Source organism: Balaenoptera physalus, assembly GCF_965194825.1.
Source record: "Balaenoptera physalus genome assembly, chromosome: 1".
NCBI lineage: Eukaryota > Metazoa > Chordata > Mammalia > Artiodactyla > Balaenopteridae > Balaenoptera > Balaenoptera physalus.
In genome coordinates this window covers 22,315,641-22,333,893 of record NC_138882.1, presented here as the reverse complement: position 1 = coordinate 22,333,893, position 18,253 = coordinate 22,315,641, and the positions used below count along the sequence as shown (strand labels likewise).

The following is an 18,253-nucleotide window of genomic DNA, read 5'->3' as shown; positions in this document are numbered from 1 at the left end:
ACTGATGAAATCTCCCCATCAGAACCTCCTGTAAGGACAGGACCCAGGAGGAAGGAGCTGGGGGGCTTGGAGGCAGGTAACTCTACATTCAGCATCACCCTTGCTATGGGGGGTGACCTTCACTTTGACTCTTTTCTCCAAACCAAACCTCGGACACGTGAAATGACAAGTGCACGTGTATTTATAGGAACAGTAAGTTGCAACACAGGTAACTCTTGACTTCTGAAAGGAGTCTATCCCACAGCCTTTTCTAATCCTCTTATTTAAAAACACAAATGAAACACACTGAAAAAGCACCTTTGGACATTTCCTTACAGAGCTGATGCAGGACCTGTTCACATAATAAATCCCAGCCACCACAGAATTCAACACACCACTCTAATTTATTCTAAAACCTCTCTTTTCTGGCAAAGACCCAAAACTTTCTTAAATTCTTTTCATTCGTCTTCTCTTCCATCGCCAGGCTCAGCAGTTGGAATTCTTTTTGAGGCTATTTTTCCAAGTCTCACTGTTGGCATGTATGGCAACAGAAAAAACTAGAAGTGCCTCGTTGAGATGTGGGTACTGGGGGGGTCCCAGCAATTTAGAGTCAGGCCTCAGTAAATTGATAAATTCCATACAGCATGGTCCTTTGGGGGTCACTCCCAAATAGAAGAAACTGTTTGGTGTAAGAATGGTGAGAGCTTGCTGTCTTTGGAATTGAGACTGTTCTGGCAATTTTACAATATTGATTGGGGCTGCGGAAAGCTTCAAAGAGATTCTCACTCATCATCTCAAATATAACTGACTCTGAAATTCTCTTGCCGCCCCCATGAATCTGCGGTGAATACTATTTAGATAGCTTAATATAATGTAAAGTAAATGTGGCTGAGAGCTTGAAATTATGAAATATCTATATTGCGAGGATAGAAGGATGTGGAGTACAAGTGTAAGATAAGTGCTCACCTACCACAATATAAAATCAATATAAAGTGTCTAGAATGTTAAATCAAGAAATAGCACTCAGGGGCTTCCCTGGTGGTGCAGTGATTGAGAATCTGCCTGCCAATGCAGGGGACACGGGTTCGAGCCCTGGTCTGGGAAGATCCCACATGCCGCAGAGCAACTAGGCCCGTGAGCCACAACTACTGAGCCTGCGCGTCTGGAGCTTGTGCTCCGCAACAAGAGAGGCCGCGATATAAGAGGCCCGCACACTGCGATGAAGAGCGGCCCCCACTTGCCACAACTGGAGAAACCCTCGCATAGAAACGAAGACCCAACACAGCCAAAAATAAATAAATAAATAAATAAAAAATAAAAATAAAGGAATTCCTTAAAAAAAAAAAAAAGAAAGAAATAGCACTCAGAGTGTGAATTTGGAAATATGAAAATGCCAGAGGAAGGAACTAGACAAATTCATGGTGATTGCCTGAGGGAGTTTTGCCCAATTCTTCTGTAGGGGACATCTAGAAGATCTGGAGAAACTGTTTTTTAAATCTACTTAAAGGCATTGGAGAACTATAAGGCAGTAAACAGAGTGAAGGTACAGGAATAAGATGTGGATCAACTGAAATCAAGAGACTAATTAATTAATTAATGTGATTAAGACCTATTCACCAAAAAGGACCATCAATGAACAAATAGGCAAATGAGAGTATGGAAGAATACATGTATCTGAAAAGGATTCTCATAGCCAAGATGTGAAAACCCTCCTACAGATCAATAAGGAAAAGACAACACAAAAGACAAGTGAACAAGGGACTTGAGAATTTCACAAAAGTATATCCAATGTCCAAAAGCAGATGAAAAGACAGTCAATCTCCTTTAGTCATCAGGGAAGTGCAAATTGAAACAACACTGCAATACCACCCCCAGAATGGCTAAAGTTAAGAGGACTGACAGTATCGAGTATTGGCAAGGATATGGAGCAGTTGAAACTCTCATATATTATTGGTGAGAATGTAAATTGGCGTACTTCAAAAAACAGTCCATTGATATCTACCAAAGTTGGATCCACATGTGTCCTATGACACAGCAATTCTACTCATAGATAGAAATCCATGCCCATATGCAACAGAAGACAAAAATGTTACGGCAGCATTCTGTGCAGTAGCCAACAGTGGAAACAGCCCACATATCCATCAGCCATAAAATGCATAAATAAATTGTGATCACTGAAAACTCCACAGAAATGACAATTAACCAATTAAAGCTGCATGCAGCAACATGAGTGAATCTCACAAAAATGTCAAGTCAAAGAAGTGAGACATAACTATGTCAGATACTGAGTGGTTCCATTTTTTTAGAAATTTCAAGGAGGCAAAGCTCATGAATGATGATAGTGAGGATAATGGTTACCTTTGGGGAGAAGGGAGGGGAGTTGGGGGGAGGGTGTCCCCAAAGCTGGTTATGTTCCATTTCTTGACTTGGGTGATGATATGGGTCTGTCCACTTTGTGACAATACATTTTATCTGTAGCAACGAATTTGTTCTCTTTTCTGTATGGTATTATTCTTCAATAAAAAAAAAAAAAAACCCTAAATACCTTATCTTCGTTATAGCTGACCTCTAGTCTAAGTGTGTTTCCTTGCTCAGCCTCAACCAAAGGAAAAACACAGGTGATTGTGCTGGGGTGCAGGGCGGGGGGGAGCTTAGGGAGATCGAAGGGGGATGGGGTGAGACACGGGGCTGCAAACCTCTCATTATGAGTCTTTGGTATTATTTAATGTTCAACTCTGTGCAGACATTTCATTAATAATACTTTGATGTATACAGAATATACAGTCAACATATACATGTATAAAATGGAGATGATAACTTCTGCCTTTGGCAGAAGACAGAGAAAATAGAATTAGCCAGAATTTAAAAATTAAAGCACCATCAAAGAAAAACAGCATTCTTTCAACAGGTGAATATACATGATATTCACATGTATATGTGAATATGTATCATATGTACATTACATACACATCACAATATATATAAGGTCTTGCTCAATTTTATTTTTCTTAGGATTAAAGAAACTTTTCATCTATTTTGCTTAGCATTCAAATATTTTATTTCTCCATGGCCACAATAACTTCCATTTAGATAGGCCTGTTAAGAAATTAAACATTTGTATTTTCCAGACAATTCCACAGAAGGAACTCGCTAAGGCTCTGTGGCCCTCTCAGGCCCCATGGGTCTAGGCAAGTATGACAAGGCGGCTTTATTCCTGAAACTTGGGGACCTGCTCCAACAGGCGGCAAATTGTGTTTCTTTTCCCAGCACAGACCCTGCACTTCTGCGGGCCCGTGTTTTCCGTTCTCCTCCCCGGGAAGGTCACCTCACTGAGACGTGATAAAAATCAATGGCATCGTGTCTCTTCGGGGACCCAGCCCCTTCAGGAAGCAGGTGCTTTGGTGGATTGGAAGCTGGGGCAGTCTTCTGCTGCGTTGACCTGGGTTTTCCGCTCAAGCAGCCCGCAGGGCCTAACACTTGAGGCCGCTTTCGTGGTCTTTCCAATGACCTTGGCCATTTATGCGCTCCCAGCTCTTTCCCCGGCTGCAGCTGTGTTGTCGAGCCAGCGTCTTCCAGGCCTGCAGGTCATGCCAAGCCTGGCGGGATTTGCAAAAGTAAGTCTCACCAGTGTTTCTGCGCGCTGGTCCATGTGAAAACAAGAGAGCCTTTTTTGGAGAGGGGACCAGGACTCACCACTCCTTCTCCTAGGGAAGACTTTCAGGGTCAGTGTCCAACAGAGGAGGGAAAGCTGGTGTGGGCGTCCCTGGCTGGTGAAGGCGCCGCCTCTAGCCTTGCTCAGCCTGCAGCCCTCAGAGGAGCTTGGGGCAGGAGTTCCCCACCTACTGTCCTCCCACTCTCCCCCCAGAGACAACCACAGGAAGCACTCAGCTTGGAATCCGGAGACTGAGTTACAGCCCTAGCTGTGCGTCGTTTCACTGCTTGGAGCTTCAGGGTTTGGTTTGTTGTTGTGTTTTTTTCCCCAGGATTAAACGGTACATAGAAACAAGTAGCACAGTTCTAGCACAAAATAAGTGCACGTTAACACTCTGTGGGTGACAGAGACAAGGTTACGTTGTGTAAGTTGACCACCCAGGTGTCCTTCGTTCCTTGGATCTGCCTTCCATTCCTCTAGTCTGCATGCTCCATTCCGTGTCCTTGGAGTGAAATTGACCTCTTTGGAGGTCTAGGCAACTGCTCTGGAAATCTGAGAAGGAAATTCACTGGGCTGGGTTTTTTTAACATACTATAAAATGGATAGATCATAAGGGTATACTTCAATGTATTTTTTTATTTTTAATAATATTTGGTTATCCACTCAGTTTTTTTTTTTTAATTGGAGTATAGGTGATTTACAATGTCATGTTAGTTTCAGGTGTACAGCAAAGTGATTCAGTTATACATATATATATATATTCTTTTTCAGATTCTTTTCCATTATAGGTTATTACAAGATATTGGATATAGTTCCCTGTGCTATACAGTAGGTCCTTGTGGTTTATTCAATACATTTTGATAATTGTCTATACCCATGTCATTACTACCTCAGTCAAGATGTAGGGTATTTACATCACTCTGGAAAGGGCCTGCTTACTTTTTTTTTTTTTTGCCGGTACCCATTCCTGCCCCAACTCAGATAACCAGTCATGATTTCCATCAACATAGATTAATTTCACCTGTTTCTGAACTTCGGGTAAAGGGAATTGGTAGTCAACCTTTTGCATCCGGCGTTTTTGACTTATAATTTTTTGAGATTCTCCAAGGCGTCACATCTATCAGTGGTTTGTTCTTTTTCACTGCATTGTATGGCTTGCCCGCAATTTATTTATCCCGTCCCCTGTTGAGGTTTGTTGTTTTCTGCAAACTGGGTTGTTTCCAGTTACTCACTACTACAAATAAAGCAACCATGGACCATTCTTTTACAAATATTTTTGTGGATGGGTTTTTATTTCTCTCAGGTAAATACTAAGAATGAAGCTGCTGGGTCATAGGGTAGGTGTATGTGACTTTGACAAAAACTGCCAAGTTGGTTTCCAAAATCATTGTAACATTTTACGCTTCTACCAACTATGTATGGGACTCCAGTTGTTCCAAATCCTCGCCAGCACTTAGTATGGTCAGCCTTTTGTGCGTTAGCCTTTCTGGTGGGTGCGAAGTGGTATCTCTTAGTGGGTTTAGTTTGCATTTTCCTAACGCCTAATAAGTTGGATACCTTTTCATGCTCTTGTTACCCATTTACATATATTCTTTTATGAACCGTCTGTTCAAGTCTTGTGTCCATCTTAAATGGGTTGATTATCTTTTCATCATTGATTTGCAGACGTATTTTATACATTCTAGGTACAAGTCTTCATCAGACATACATATTACTAATATGTTCTCAGAGTTTGCAACTTGCCTCTCTACTTTATTAACAGTGTCTTTAATGAGCAAAAACTTTTAATTTTTATAGTCCAATTTATCAATTTATTTTATGGTTGTTCTTGTGTCCTACCTTATCAATGTTTGCCTGTATCAAGGTAACGAGGATATTTCTCTATGCTGTTTTCTGGAGGCTTTCTAGTTTTAGCATTTATATGTAAATCTGTTGTCCCCACACTGGTTTGGGGGGCCCAATGCACTGCCTTATGGAGCTGTGCTAGCTGAGACTGCACTGCAGCAGAAGGGAACATTCGCTGGGCACTGCGGAGTTTGTTCTTTGCTTCTTTATCCCTCTTCCTTCTGAATAGCAGGGAAGAGTTACAAGTTGTAGCCTCAGGCTGAAAGTAAAGGCAATGAAAGCTGCTGGGAGCATCTTTTTTAAGCAAATGACTGTCTCTGCCAAGAAGGAGGAAAAGAACTAACATTTATTGGGTGCCTTCTATTGCTAGTCTCCGGGCTGGGGAATTTACCTAAGTCATCTCACCTAAGCCCCATAACAAGATCAAGTGAGGAGTGGTCACATGCCCACTCACTGATCTCTACTCATCAGATGATCTTCCAGTCTTTTACAAGAAGGAAACTCAGACTCAGATTCAGAAAGGTGAAGCAGTGAGTTAAGCTAGTGAAGGATTCAAATCTGGGTTTTTCTGAATCTTTGCTTCTTCTTACTGGGCCACTGGAATGCCCTTTTTCTCTCCCCACTGTGGCTTGCTCAGAGAGACTGCTCTCGTTGCTGGGATCTGCCTTGTTTTTTCCTCATTGCCAAAGAGCTATCTCCCAGTCCTAGCAAAACACCAGAGGACCCCGCTCTTGGAGCAGGCTGGAGACATTTGTCCTCATTGGAGATCGACTCTTTCTGTTTCAATCAGGATTCATTTGGGAAAACAGAAGTTCATTCTGGGTATTCCAAGTATTCGAAGTTTTAATTTAGAGAATTAGGGGTATAGTGAACTAGTGGAAGACCTAGGAGACTGAAGGTCAGGGAAGCTAACACCAGAGGCCTCAGCCTGAAACACGTAAGCAGAGGGACCCCAGAAGTCACATGACTGGCAAGAGCCTCTAGGAAGCTCCCACCGGCATCCTCTGTGGCAGCTGAGGATTGCTTCCCAAGAGAGCTCCAGGAAGACATCCCGAATCCCAGCTCCCACAGCTGTGGCTGCAACTGTTACTGAACGCAAGTTCGCGTGCCCAATGCACAATGAGGCCAAACAATACCGAAACATCAGAGTTTGGAGAAGAGAAAGGTTTATTGCAGCGTCATGCAAGGAGATGGGTGGTTCATACTGAAAAATCCTGAACTACCCAAAGTGCTTCAGCAAAGCGTTTTTAAAGGTGAGGGAGAGGTGTCCCAGGGTGTGTGACCAGCTCGTGCACAATTCTCTGTTTGGTTGATGTTGAGGTAACAGGGCGGTGTCACGGGGGTTAACATTATCAGTCCTTAGGTGCCAGTAGGTCTGCTCACGATTATCAAGTAGTTTCTTCTATTCGGTGGTGGTTTTTAGCATCTGAAAAACTCGGGAAATATGCATGAGATACTATTATCTGGGTACTTCAGAAAGGAGTTACAGCAGAGGATATGGGGAAGGGGTCTGTCCTGGGAAGGCCCATAGGGTTCTGCTCAGTTACACGGCTGCCTCCAAAGAATAATGGCCTTTCCTCTCCCTTCTTCCTAATTTCAGGAGCACCTCTCATTTGCAAACTCTAACCGAGAGCCAGACAGGACGGGGATCGGGGAAACATTCCTGGCTTTGCTTTTCTCTGCAGAAGAGACCTTGGAGGTGGGGAGAGGTGGTGATGTTGAGTTGTCCTCAGACCACCTGGTGTTCCCTTGAAGAGTTGCTCCAGCCCACGAGGGCACTCTGCAACCTCTGAGTCGTATTTTCAGGGCCCTCCATGGAGCTGGGGCCCGGTGTGCTCGTTTCCCTCACAGGAGAGGAGCAGAGGTAGGATGATTCCAGGTCAGCTCAGACCTCAGAGACATTACTCAAGGCGGCCAGGGCAGCCATGAACAGGAGCCAAGGTGGTAGCCGAAAACATAGTGCAGGGAACAGAGAAGGGAGGGAAGGAAAAGCTTGCAGCCAGTGGAGTTGGGACCAGGTCAGGAGACAGTGAACAGCCCAGGAACAAGACTGAAGGAGAGAAAAACCAGCACTTCAGAGCGGATGGTGGCCCAAGGCCTCACGCTAGGCTGGCCCCCCTTCTCCCACCGTGTGTCCACCGCAAGCAGCCCGTGCCCTGCGATGAGGCTTCTGTGGCCTCAGAGGAAGAAACACGTACTCAGCTGACATGCATCGTAGACGCCTGAGCTCCCCCTATTGCCCGAGGGGGCGGTGTGGAGCGGGGGCAGCTGGTTTGTGAATGTGAGGGGGCTCTCCTATCACAGTGGCCCATCGCTAAAGGAAACCATCACAGAAAAGGGAAAAAATGTGAGTAATGGAGTGTTATAGGCTGAACTGCATCCCCTCAAAAACTCAACCCCCCATACCTCAGAATGTGACCTTATTGGGAAATAGGGTCCTTGCAGATGCAATTAGTTAAGATGAGGTTGTACTGGAGTCGAGTGGGCCCCCAATCCAATGTGACTAGAATCTTTATAACAGGGAGAGATTTGCACACAGACACATCCACAGGGAGGGCTCCCTGTGGAGATGAGGCAGAGGTCGGAGTGATGCTTCTACAAGTCAAGGGTGGCCAAGGATTGCCAACAAACCACCAGAAGCTGGGGGGACGCCTGGGACAGACTGTCCCTCTCAGCCCTGAGAGGGAACCAACCCTGCTGACACTTTGATCTGGGTCCTCCAGTCTCCAGTGAGACAAAAAATGTCAGTTGCTTAAGTCACTCAGGTTGTAGTAATTTGTCACAGCAGCACTAGGAAACTAGCACTTGGAGCATCTTACAGGGAGGGGTGGGGGTGGGATTCTTACAGGGAGGGGTGGGGGTGGGATTCTTACAGGGAGGGGTGGGGGTAGGATGTTCTTGACTGGTCTGTCACGGGGAACAAGAGCCTGGTTGTGGGTTGGAAAGAACTAGAATCTCCCCTTGATGTCTCAGCATCCCATTCCATCCCCTGTCACTTGAGCATCACTCTTGCTTGAATAGGGAAGCCCTTGGCCCAGGTGCTGTAGGTGACCAGCGAGGAGGTCTGGAAGGCTGATAGGGTTTTTGGGCCTGTGGAACTGGGCTTCAGGCGGGCAGAGCCCTGTTGTACCACACTCGCCCCGTAGTAGGTCAGGACCCAAGTCTGACTCCAGGATGTAGGGTGTCCGCAGGGTCTGCCCATCCTCTGAGTCTTCCCCAACCTTCTTCTGCCCATAACTTTGCGGGAGACAGAAGGAGAAGACACAATTCCTGTCTCCATCACTGCCATCCTTCATCCAGCCCTTCGTCAGAACTGTTGCAAAATGCTTGGGCTGGTTGAATTTCTGCAACAGAGAGAGGTGGTCAAACCTCTCACTCGTGGACCCAGATTGACCTGGTTTTGAATCCCAATTGTCCCACCAATTAGATTTGTGATTTTGGGCAAGTCAATGAACTCTTCTGAGTTGAGGTTCCCTCATTTGTATTATAAGGCTAATAACAGAGTTTTATGAGTCTTACTTGCAATAATCCAAGTACTTGGCATCTACTACAAGTGCAACAATCTCTAGTGATGATCACTAGGTCTCTAGCTTCAGCCCCATCTGAGATGCCTATTGACATTCACCCGTCGGTGGTGTCTGCTACTGGGAAGAGCTGTGCCCTCTTCCTGGGAATGGAGCTGAGCTGGCTCCCTTGGGATGGTCCAGGGGGCAGCCCTTAGGCCCACAGAGGACAGCAACAAACCAATGAGCCAAGTGTGCTCACTCATCTGCTCTGTAATATATTTTTTAAATTTATTTATTTATTTTATATATATTTGGCTGCGTTGTGTCTTCATTGCTGCATGCGGGCTTTCTCCAGTTGCAGCGAGCAGGGGCTTCTCTCCGTTGCAGTGCATGGGCTTCTCATTGCGGTGGCTTCTCTTGTTGCAGAGCACAGGCTCTAGGCGTGTGGGCTTCAGTAGTTGCAGCACGCGGACTCAGTAGTTGCAGCTTTCGGGCTGTAGAGTGCAGGCTCAGTAGTTGTGGTGTACGGGCTTAGTTGCTCTGCAGCATGTGGGATCTTCCTGGACCAGGGATAGAACCCGTGTCCCCTGCATTAGCAGGCGGACTCCTAACCACTGCACCACCAGGGAAGCCCTGCTCTGTAATTTTTAAATGTGTTTATCTTTGCATTAAGGGAGTTGATGCCATTTTTTTAATCTTGAAATTTTCTGCATATGTAATGATTCACCCCTGCATATATTGTGTCTTTAGGTAAAAACAATGCCCTTTCAATGGTGTTATCAGCCCTGCTCTCAGACTCCAGGGAAGCCTCGTGGCAGGTCAATGTTTACAATTAGACGTTCGTATCTGCCTCTTTACACAGTTACCCCTTGTGTGAATTCTAGGATTTCAGGGCTGATGAAGGAAAAAGGCATGACCACGAGGTGGCAGTGACACACAACGAGCTTTATTTGGATGGCACTTGGACAGGTTACCTGGAAGGGAGAGTCCCTCACAGCAGGAGAGCTTCCAGGGACAGAGGCTCAGGGCCACCACCCAGAAGGCGGGAGGTCAAGGGCACTCCCAGGGGAGAGGGGGGATCAAGAGGGGATCACATGTCAGGTGAGGTCACTCAGCAACGTGGTGCAGAGTCTTTAGGTCAGAGAGCTGCAAAGGGCAGTCACGGTTTAGGATCTTTTATAGACCTGGGGTTTGTCTTTATCTACGGACAGCAGATGTTGGGTGCTGTTTCATGACTTATGGGTTATGCAAAGCAGGTAGGCCCTAAATGGGTAAAAAACATACTTATTTGGGTTCTATCTAAAGCCACTGCAGAATGTGTATATATATATATATATATATATATATATATATATATCTGAATCACTTTACTGTACAGCAGAAATTAACACATTGTAAATCAACTATACTTGAATAAAATAAGTTCTTTAAAAAGCCATTTGATGTGTAAAAAATTGACTTTAGTGCAGGTAGGCATGAAGAAGTCAACAACATAGGGGCCAATACACAAGGGCCACTCTTTAACTCATTTATACAACATACCCCTAAAGAAAATAGTAGACGAAATGCAAGACCTATTTGCCTGGCCTCCTTAAGTTGTTTCATAGTCTCTACCGCCATGACATTTAATGTGGACAAGCCCTAGTGGCTGCCCAGTAAAGTTTAAAACTACTGCCCAAGCTAATGCAAATCCTTAGCTCTCAGGAAAACACAGTAATAGAAAAAGCAGCAATAGAATATAAGCATCCCCAGGCCCCTAGGGATAGGATTGCCATCACCAGGGTCACCGTCTACACAAGAAGCTCTTAGGCTCCTGCCAAGGGTCAGAGCAGACCCAAAGTTTCAGGGCATCAACAATATATGAGTCACAACCTCAGACGACAAAGAACTTGCTTCATTGGCAGATTTTTCATTATTTCCATGAAGCAGATGACAATGTATTTGGCCAACAGACATCTTGTTCAATGGATTTCCAAGTTGGTTATAAAAATAAAAGTGAAATAATGCATCCTATCTAAGATGTCACTGATTATAAGATACTCCTTTATTTGATGTATCACTAATACAACTTTTAAAACTGCCATTTAAATAATGGCAATTGAGTGTATTATGCATCCTGATTGCTCAGTGTTAAGTATGAAGAAAATGTGTTTTGGAATTGATGAGATGCAGTAGTACAAAGTATTCCCTTGTGGATGAGCCCACACACATCCTCCCATTCAGCACCATCCGTGGTGACAGAGAAGGTCTTTTAAAAAATTATTTTTATTTCTTTAACTTTCATTGAAATATAGTTGATTTACAATGTTGTGTTAGTTTCAGGTGTACAGCAAAGTGATTCAGTTTTATATATATATAAAAAGAAACTGCCATGACCCACTCCCAGCCCAGAGTTCAGACTTTGTCCTGAGAACAAAGTCATGTCACTGAAGGGTTTTAAATAAGAAGGGACATGACTAGATTAGTATTTTGAAGAAATAGTCCTGCTGCAGTGAGGAAAAGGGGTGGAAGGATACAACCTGAGGACATAGGATTTTAGTTCATAGGCTTTTAAAAAATTTAGATTAAAAGAAAAATTGTAGGAACTCAGGTATGAGGGCAGAGGAAATGAGGTCCCAGCAAGTGGGACCCCAGAACTTTGACCTGAACTGGAGGTCGGCGGCTGCTCTGGGATTGTGGAGTGAAGCTAGAGGAACAGCCACACAGGCTGGGTTGCCTACGAGGCCGTCCACGTGAAGGGCCCAACAAAAACCACTTTGGGCCTCAGTTTTCCCATCTGTAAAATTGGGATAATGCTAGTTCTGAGCTCACAGTACACTTGTACACAGTACAAGTGTACTGTGAGCACCTGGTACACAGTAGGCACGCATTACATGTTCACTGTTATTATTTCAACACCAAGGGGCTACCGCTGGGGTCAGTGAGAAGCAGGCAGGTTGAGGCTCGTGGATTGGAGGTTGAGCTGACGCTCTCTCGGGTAGTGCTGGGTCCCTTTCTCTGAAGGCACAAAGGGGCCATTAAGCGGATGGGATTTGCCCCGAAGGGAGGGATTGGAACTTGACCAAAGCAGAAGAGGAGTCAAGATGACCCCCAGGATTCTGGAGCCATTCTCTGATCACAGAGTGAAGAGTGGGCTGTGGATAAGATAACTTAGAATCAGAGGACCTGATACTGGAGGGATCCAGGGGGTTTCTGGCGCTTAAGGAAGAGACCTAAGGTGCAGATACAACTTTGGGCATCATCAGTACCAAAGGAGAAGTTGAAGCAAAGAGTGGAAGAGTGTGGACGCTGAGCAACCCCAGGGTCAAGGACAGGGCCGTGGATAACACTGATATCTAAGGGGCAAGTAGAAGAAGAGATGCTGGGAGAGGGGACTAAGGAGAGGTAGCCGGAGAGGTGGGAGTAGACCAGGGAAGAGCAGTAGCACAGAAGCCAGGGGTCTGGTTCTAAAAGTGGAGACACATCAGGCAACTGTGTGGTGGATGGATGGATGTGTAGGTAGGTGGATGGAAGGATGAATGGATGGATGGATGTGTAGGTAGGTGGATGGAAGGATGAATGGATGCATGGATGCATGGATACATGGATAGATGGATGCAGGGATGTGTAGGTAGGTGGGTGGATGGATGGATGAATAGGTGATTGGGTGGCTGGCTGGCTGGCTAGGTAGTTCAGTGGATGTGTAGGTAGGTGGGTGGATGGACAGATGGATGAGTGGATGGGCAGATGGATGGTGGGATGGTCATTGTCAAATGCTACATGAAAATCCCATAATAAAATAAATAAACAAGGACCCACTGTATAGCACAGGGAACTATAGTCAATATCTTATAATGACTTAAAATGGAAAGAATCTGATAAAGAATACATAAAAAGTTCATATATATATACATATATATGTATATATATATGAGAATCACTTTGCTGTACATCTAAAAGACTGTAAATCAACTATACTTCAATTTTTAAAAAATCCCATAAGAGGAGGCCTGGCTGTGGCTATGTAGAGGTCACTGATGAACCCAGAGCAGGGTCAGGAAACCACACAGCAGTTGTTTGGGGAATGTCTAGTGGGTGAGAGAGTGTAGATCGCTCTAGCAAGCAACTTGGCTGTGAAGGGCAGAAAATATGTAGGGTGTCTTGGAGGGAGCTGTGGCAAAGAGAAGGCTTTTGTTCAGTTTTCAGATGGAAGAGCCTTGAGGGTGTTGACGTGCTCATGGAAAGAAGACCCAGTAGGGAGGGGAGCGCTGCGGACCCAGGAGAAATAGGAGGTCCGTGGTTGGAGGTGGGGAAGAAAATGGGCAGGGGGGAGGTAGGCAGAGGGGAGGGAGAGGGAGGGGGACCGGGAGGGGGAGTAAATGAGGGGAGGGGAGGAGGGGAAGGACCAGGCAAACTAATAAAGCTCTATGCAAATACCCATGGCTGTACTTACAGATAAGGCCATAAGGATACTTTTGAACTTGGAAGAAACAAGTCAGATACAAATAGGATAAAACTCACAGTCTTCACAGAGCTGACTCCTTCCCTGTGTCAGTAAAAACCATTTAAGCAGTTTTGCATTTAGGCTTCTAACCCATCCCTTTTAGCACACAGCAAATTTATTCATGGATGAACTGACTCCTTGATTTATGTATTTTTAGGAAACGTTCTTCATCAGTATTTTCAAAGACTATAATGTGCGCCTGTGTGTATAATTTCATCTTGTTGAAAGTTTCAGCTGGGAAAATGAAGCCATGCAAATTCGTAATGGAAAGAAGTGTTCACTTCTCATAATAATCTGGATGTGGAGGGGAACAGGCCATGGATCTGTTACGTGTTTTATATGTGTTTGTCAGACAGCAGCAAAATTGACATTACAGCCAACACTGAGGAATTCTTTCCCCCCGCCGCACCTCCCTCTTCGTTAATTGCAGCTAACTTTCATGGAAATTTTTTTCCTTGAAGTGTTCCACAATCTGAGTCAGTCCTGGAGTGAAACTTTTGGGGGAGAAAGTGAGCTAAAATTTCTTCAACTGTTTTTGACAGATGGGATGTTGGAAAATACACACACACGCACACATACACACACACACACTTTCTTCTTTGAAAGAGAGGGAAGAAAAAGCACTGACCTATTTTTACCCTCACGTACCTCACTAACAGTGGAGCAGTAAACTCCAAGCTTGGCAAGGCTGGGGATGACATCTTTGAAGAGGCAAACCCAGCTGGCTCAAAGGAAAAAGGCCACAGACATCACAAAATTCTAAATCCTGCATCTGAGCCTACAGAGGAAACATTTCCTACCCAGAATTTCAGCAAACCTCATTACAGGAGTCCCACTAAAAAGCTTCAGGGACGTTGCCAACTGCCATTTCTTTTCATTAAGAACAAGCCTGAAAAAAAGAAGAAAGAGCAGAAAGCAAAGCAACATTTATCACCCAGCACCATGGGAAAGTGACAAACTCCGAAGCCTGTCTTCACAGACCTAAGCTCCTGCAGACACCTTAGCTGACTCTGGAGACAATGGCAAGAGTTTTTCTGGACCGATGTGGATATTTGAAACCTGCATTTGAAGGCACAAACAGTAAACCCCAGGCACTGGGAGCTGACTATTGAGCTCATGAAAAGAGTAAGGAGGCCAGTAGATTTGATTCCCCCAAAGTGTGCCTAAAAATTCAAACACAGTGGATCTCCTATTAAAAAATGACTCGGCTACATCCAAGGGCAAACCGTGAGGACAACACACTAACAAGGAAAAGTCAGACTTGACCGGGTCAGTCTGTAAGGGATGCCCTAGTCCTACCCAACCTGGGGCTGGAGGAGCTTTCTCTCTCCCCTTATGTGTAGGGTTGGAATGAGCTACACCCCGAGGAGAGGAAAGGCCAGGAAGCACATGGAACGTGGGGTTTGGGATCAGAGGACCGAGGTTCAAAGCCCAGCTCGAATAATGACTTGGACTCTCCAAGACTCAGTTTTTTCTTTGCAGGGCTGTTGTGAGGCCTGGTACATAGTACGTGTTCAATAAACAGCTGAATGTAGGAGTAACAGGAGCAGAAGCCCCAAAGCTACACGTTCTGCCTCTGCTATTTACTTCTTGCTCTTCAGGGAGCCCCAGATTCTTTGAGCCTCAGTGTTCTCATCTGTGAAATGGAAATGACAATGTTGATGATGATGCCTGCTTTCTCTAAAATATACTCCTTGGCTCCCATACGTTTCCCGATGGTTCCTGCGGCAGCTCCCTCTCCCAGACTTAGGGATCAAAGAATAAATACACAAAAGAATTTGTAAGCTGAAAAGTACTATCAAAATGTTAGTTTATTTTTATTATCGCTCCACGTTACATGCAAACAATGTGTAAAACACACTGCATGGGTATTTATACCTTCCCAATGATGGGAATGTGCTGAGAGCAGTCTCCCTCTCCCAGCAAGCCCATAACAGGGCTCTCTGCCTCCTGGTTTGAATAGGGGCAGCCCAGAGCCCTCAGCAGTGCCAAGTTTCCCAAGCAGCAGAGGCGGCAATCACTGTCACTGGCCCATGATTGGCCCACTGGCAGCACCGCTGACCGGCAACCAGGGGCTCTCAAAACTTGATTTGCAGGGACTTCCCTGGTGGTCCAGTGGCTATGACTCTGCACTCCCCATGCAGGGGGTCAGAGTTCGATCACTGGTCTGGAAACTAGATCCCTCATGCCGCAACTAAGAGTTCGCATGCCTCAACTAAAGATCCCGCATGCCGCAACTAAGACCCGGCGCGGCCAAATAAAAAAATAAAATATATTTAAAAAAAAGACTCGATTTGCTGGAACAGCATCAAAGAGGGCCCCCCACTCTTCCCCCACTGCCCTTCCTGCCCTCGTGCTGTCCTCTGGCTCCAGCTGTCCTTGCACATCCCTCCTCTCACAACGTGGCCCCGCTCCAGCTCCAGATTTGTACCTGCCGAGAGTCTAGACAGCCCATATGTCCTCCCGCGCGGCCTGAAGCAAAGCCTGTGTCAGCGGGTCTGGCAGCCTTGAACCCGTTGTTCTCCTGACTGTTCCAATCCATCTCCAACACGTTGTCCCTGAAACCATTATCATTCCTTTCAAACAGAATTTATTAAGTGGGAAGAGAGAGTCTCGGAGACTATCAGGCAAATTCCATCGCTTTGGCGCCTGAAGCAAACGGCCCCTCCGAGCCTGGTTTAGATCTGCCTGGGGTGCCAAACGCTTCCCTGGCTCCTTTGCCTGAGGGCGGGCCTGGGATCAAAGGGAGCGGCAGCCACAGACCCTCTTAAACACAGGGCCCTTCTAGTAACTTCCAAACCCTGCCAACATTGGTGAGAAGGGAGATATCTGAAGAAGACCTTGGGGGGAGCCGCTCCCAAACTGAAGGGGTACAAAGTGAAGGTCACTCTTCCCACCAACATTCTAGGCACTGGGCCTGCATCTGGGGAGCCGGGGGTGTGCATGCACCCGGCGCTGCATTAATGCTGGTATAAAGGAGCATGAGGTGGGTCGGCCTTCCAGAGGTCTACAGTTTATAGAAGCATGCTTTGAGCACCTGCTGTGTGCAGGGCATATATTAAGCACCCTGGGGTGGGGCTGAGGGAGAAACAGAACTGACTCATGTTTGCATCTGGACATGTGCACAAGAGCCAGCCAGGAAGTAAGGCTAACAGCCAGTGGGATGGTCGTGGTGGAAACGGTGTGGATGATCTGTTTACTGTAACGTGGGTGTTTTTGCTGCGACAAAGGCAGCTCAGCTGTGCAGGGAAGAGGGCCGTGAGCTGGTCCGAGGAGGAGTAGGATCTAGATTTATTGGGGCTCTCCCTGGGCTCCTCAGCAGTGCTTGCCCTTGAGCCAATCTGGGTGTCCTCACATTGCATCCCCAACACAAACCTAACTCCAATCTAGGGATAAATAAGGTAACACTTGCTAAAGTTTTCCAAAGGAGATGGAAGAGAAATTTATCTCACACTCAAAGAGCAAAACCTTCCCCCAAACTGTTTCTTTCCACAGGGCTCTGATCTTCGTCAGGGTTTCTGTTGCTACTGAAGTTGCCTCATCCATCCTTTACATCCCCCCAAATCTCCTCCTCGGTGCTCTCCGAGCTTCCAAGCCATCTTCCATCTCAGAATTTCCATTCAGAAATCCATTCCCTTCAGCTGTCAGATGATGTAGCAGGAGGAAGAGCCCAGTGACTGTCTGACCAGAACTATATACTGTTATGGGCTGAACTGTGTCCCCTGAAAAATTCATATGTGAGGTCCTCACGCCCAGTTCCTCAGGATGTGACCTTATTTGGAGACAGGGTCTTTAGAAAGGCAATCAAGTTAAAACAAGGTCATTAGGGTGGGTCCTAATCCAATATGACTGGTGTCCTTATAAAAAGGGGAAATTTGGAGACAGGCAGGAATATGGGAAGAACGCCATGTGGAGAGACACAGGGAGAATACGGCATCTGCAAGCCAAGGAGAGAGGCCTGCAACAGATGCTCCGTCCCAGCCCTCAGAAGGAACCAACCCTGCTGACACCTTGATCTTGGCCTTCCAGCCTCCAGAACCCTGAGATGATACATTCCTGTTGTTTAAGCCCCTCCCCACCCACGCCGCCTGCCATACTTTGTTACAGCAACCCTGGTGAATTAATCCACCTCTCCAGGAGCCCCTGGCTGTGTGGGGCTTCAGCTCATCCTGCTGCAGAGGAGAGGGGCAAGGCAGGCATCCCAGCAAGGGGACCCAGCAAAAGCCAATGCCTGGGGACAGAGCATCCAGGGAGGCGAGTGGCCTGGCTCTGGGGGAGGGTCAGTGATGAGGAGCATCGGAGAACAAGGCGGCCAGGCCAGGCCAAAGGAGAAGGGGGCTGGGCTGTGGGACTCAGATGTGAAATTTATTGCAATATTCATTCCTTCTTTGTCCCACAGAGGTTGCATGCAGCTGCGTCCAGGTTCTCCAGAGCCGCAGCTCTCTCGAACCCAGGGTTCACTCTGGATATCTTCACGGTAAGTGTGCTGCCTCTGTGCCGCCCCCCCAGGGTCACTCTGTCCACCTCGTGCCCGCAGCTCCCGTTCTGAGACATTCAGCTCCATGCTTACCTTGGCCTTATTCTCTGGTCAGCCTCCCTCCCTTCAGATCGTCATAGGTCCTCTCTGCTCTGTTCCGTGTGTCCCCTGAGCCCCTCTGCTGGGGTCCGACGGCCTGCTCCGCACGGCGGGTGGGCCACACGCTGCAGGACGGGGGATGGGGGGAGCTCGGGGCTGGGACTCAGGAGACAGCCTTTCTGAGCTTCAGTTTCCTCATCTGTAAAATGGCT

At 46.4% G+C, this 18,253-nt stretch overlaps 1 protein-coding gene across 3 annotated transcripts in view; it reads left to right on the top strand.

The window, feature by feature from the left end:
* Window positions 1-18,253, top strand: part of TLR5 (toll like receptor 5) — a 65,732-nt gene that overhangs the window by 32,653 nt on the left and 14,826 nt on the right. For all 3 annotated transcript variants that reach the window (XR_014253900.1, XR_014253901.1, XR_014253902.1), the window contains one exon: window positions 17,865-17,942. The gene's annotated coding sequence lies outside the window, so the exon portion shown is untranslated. The remainder of the gene's footprint in view (window positions 1-17,864; window positions 17,943-18,253) is intronic.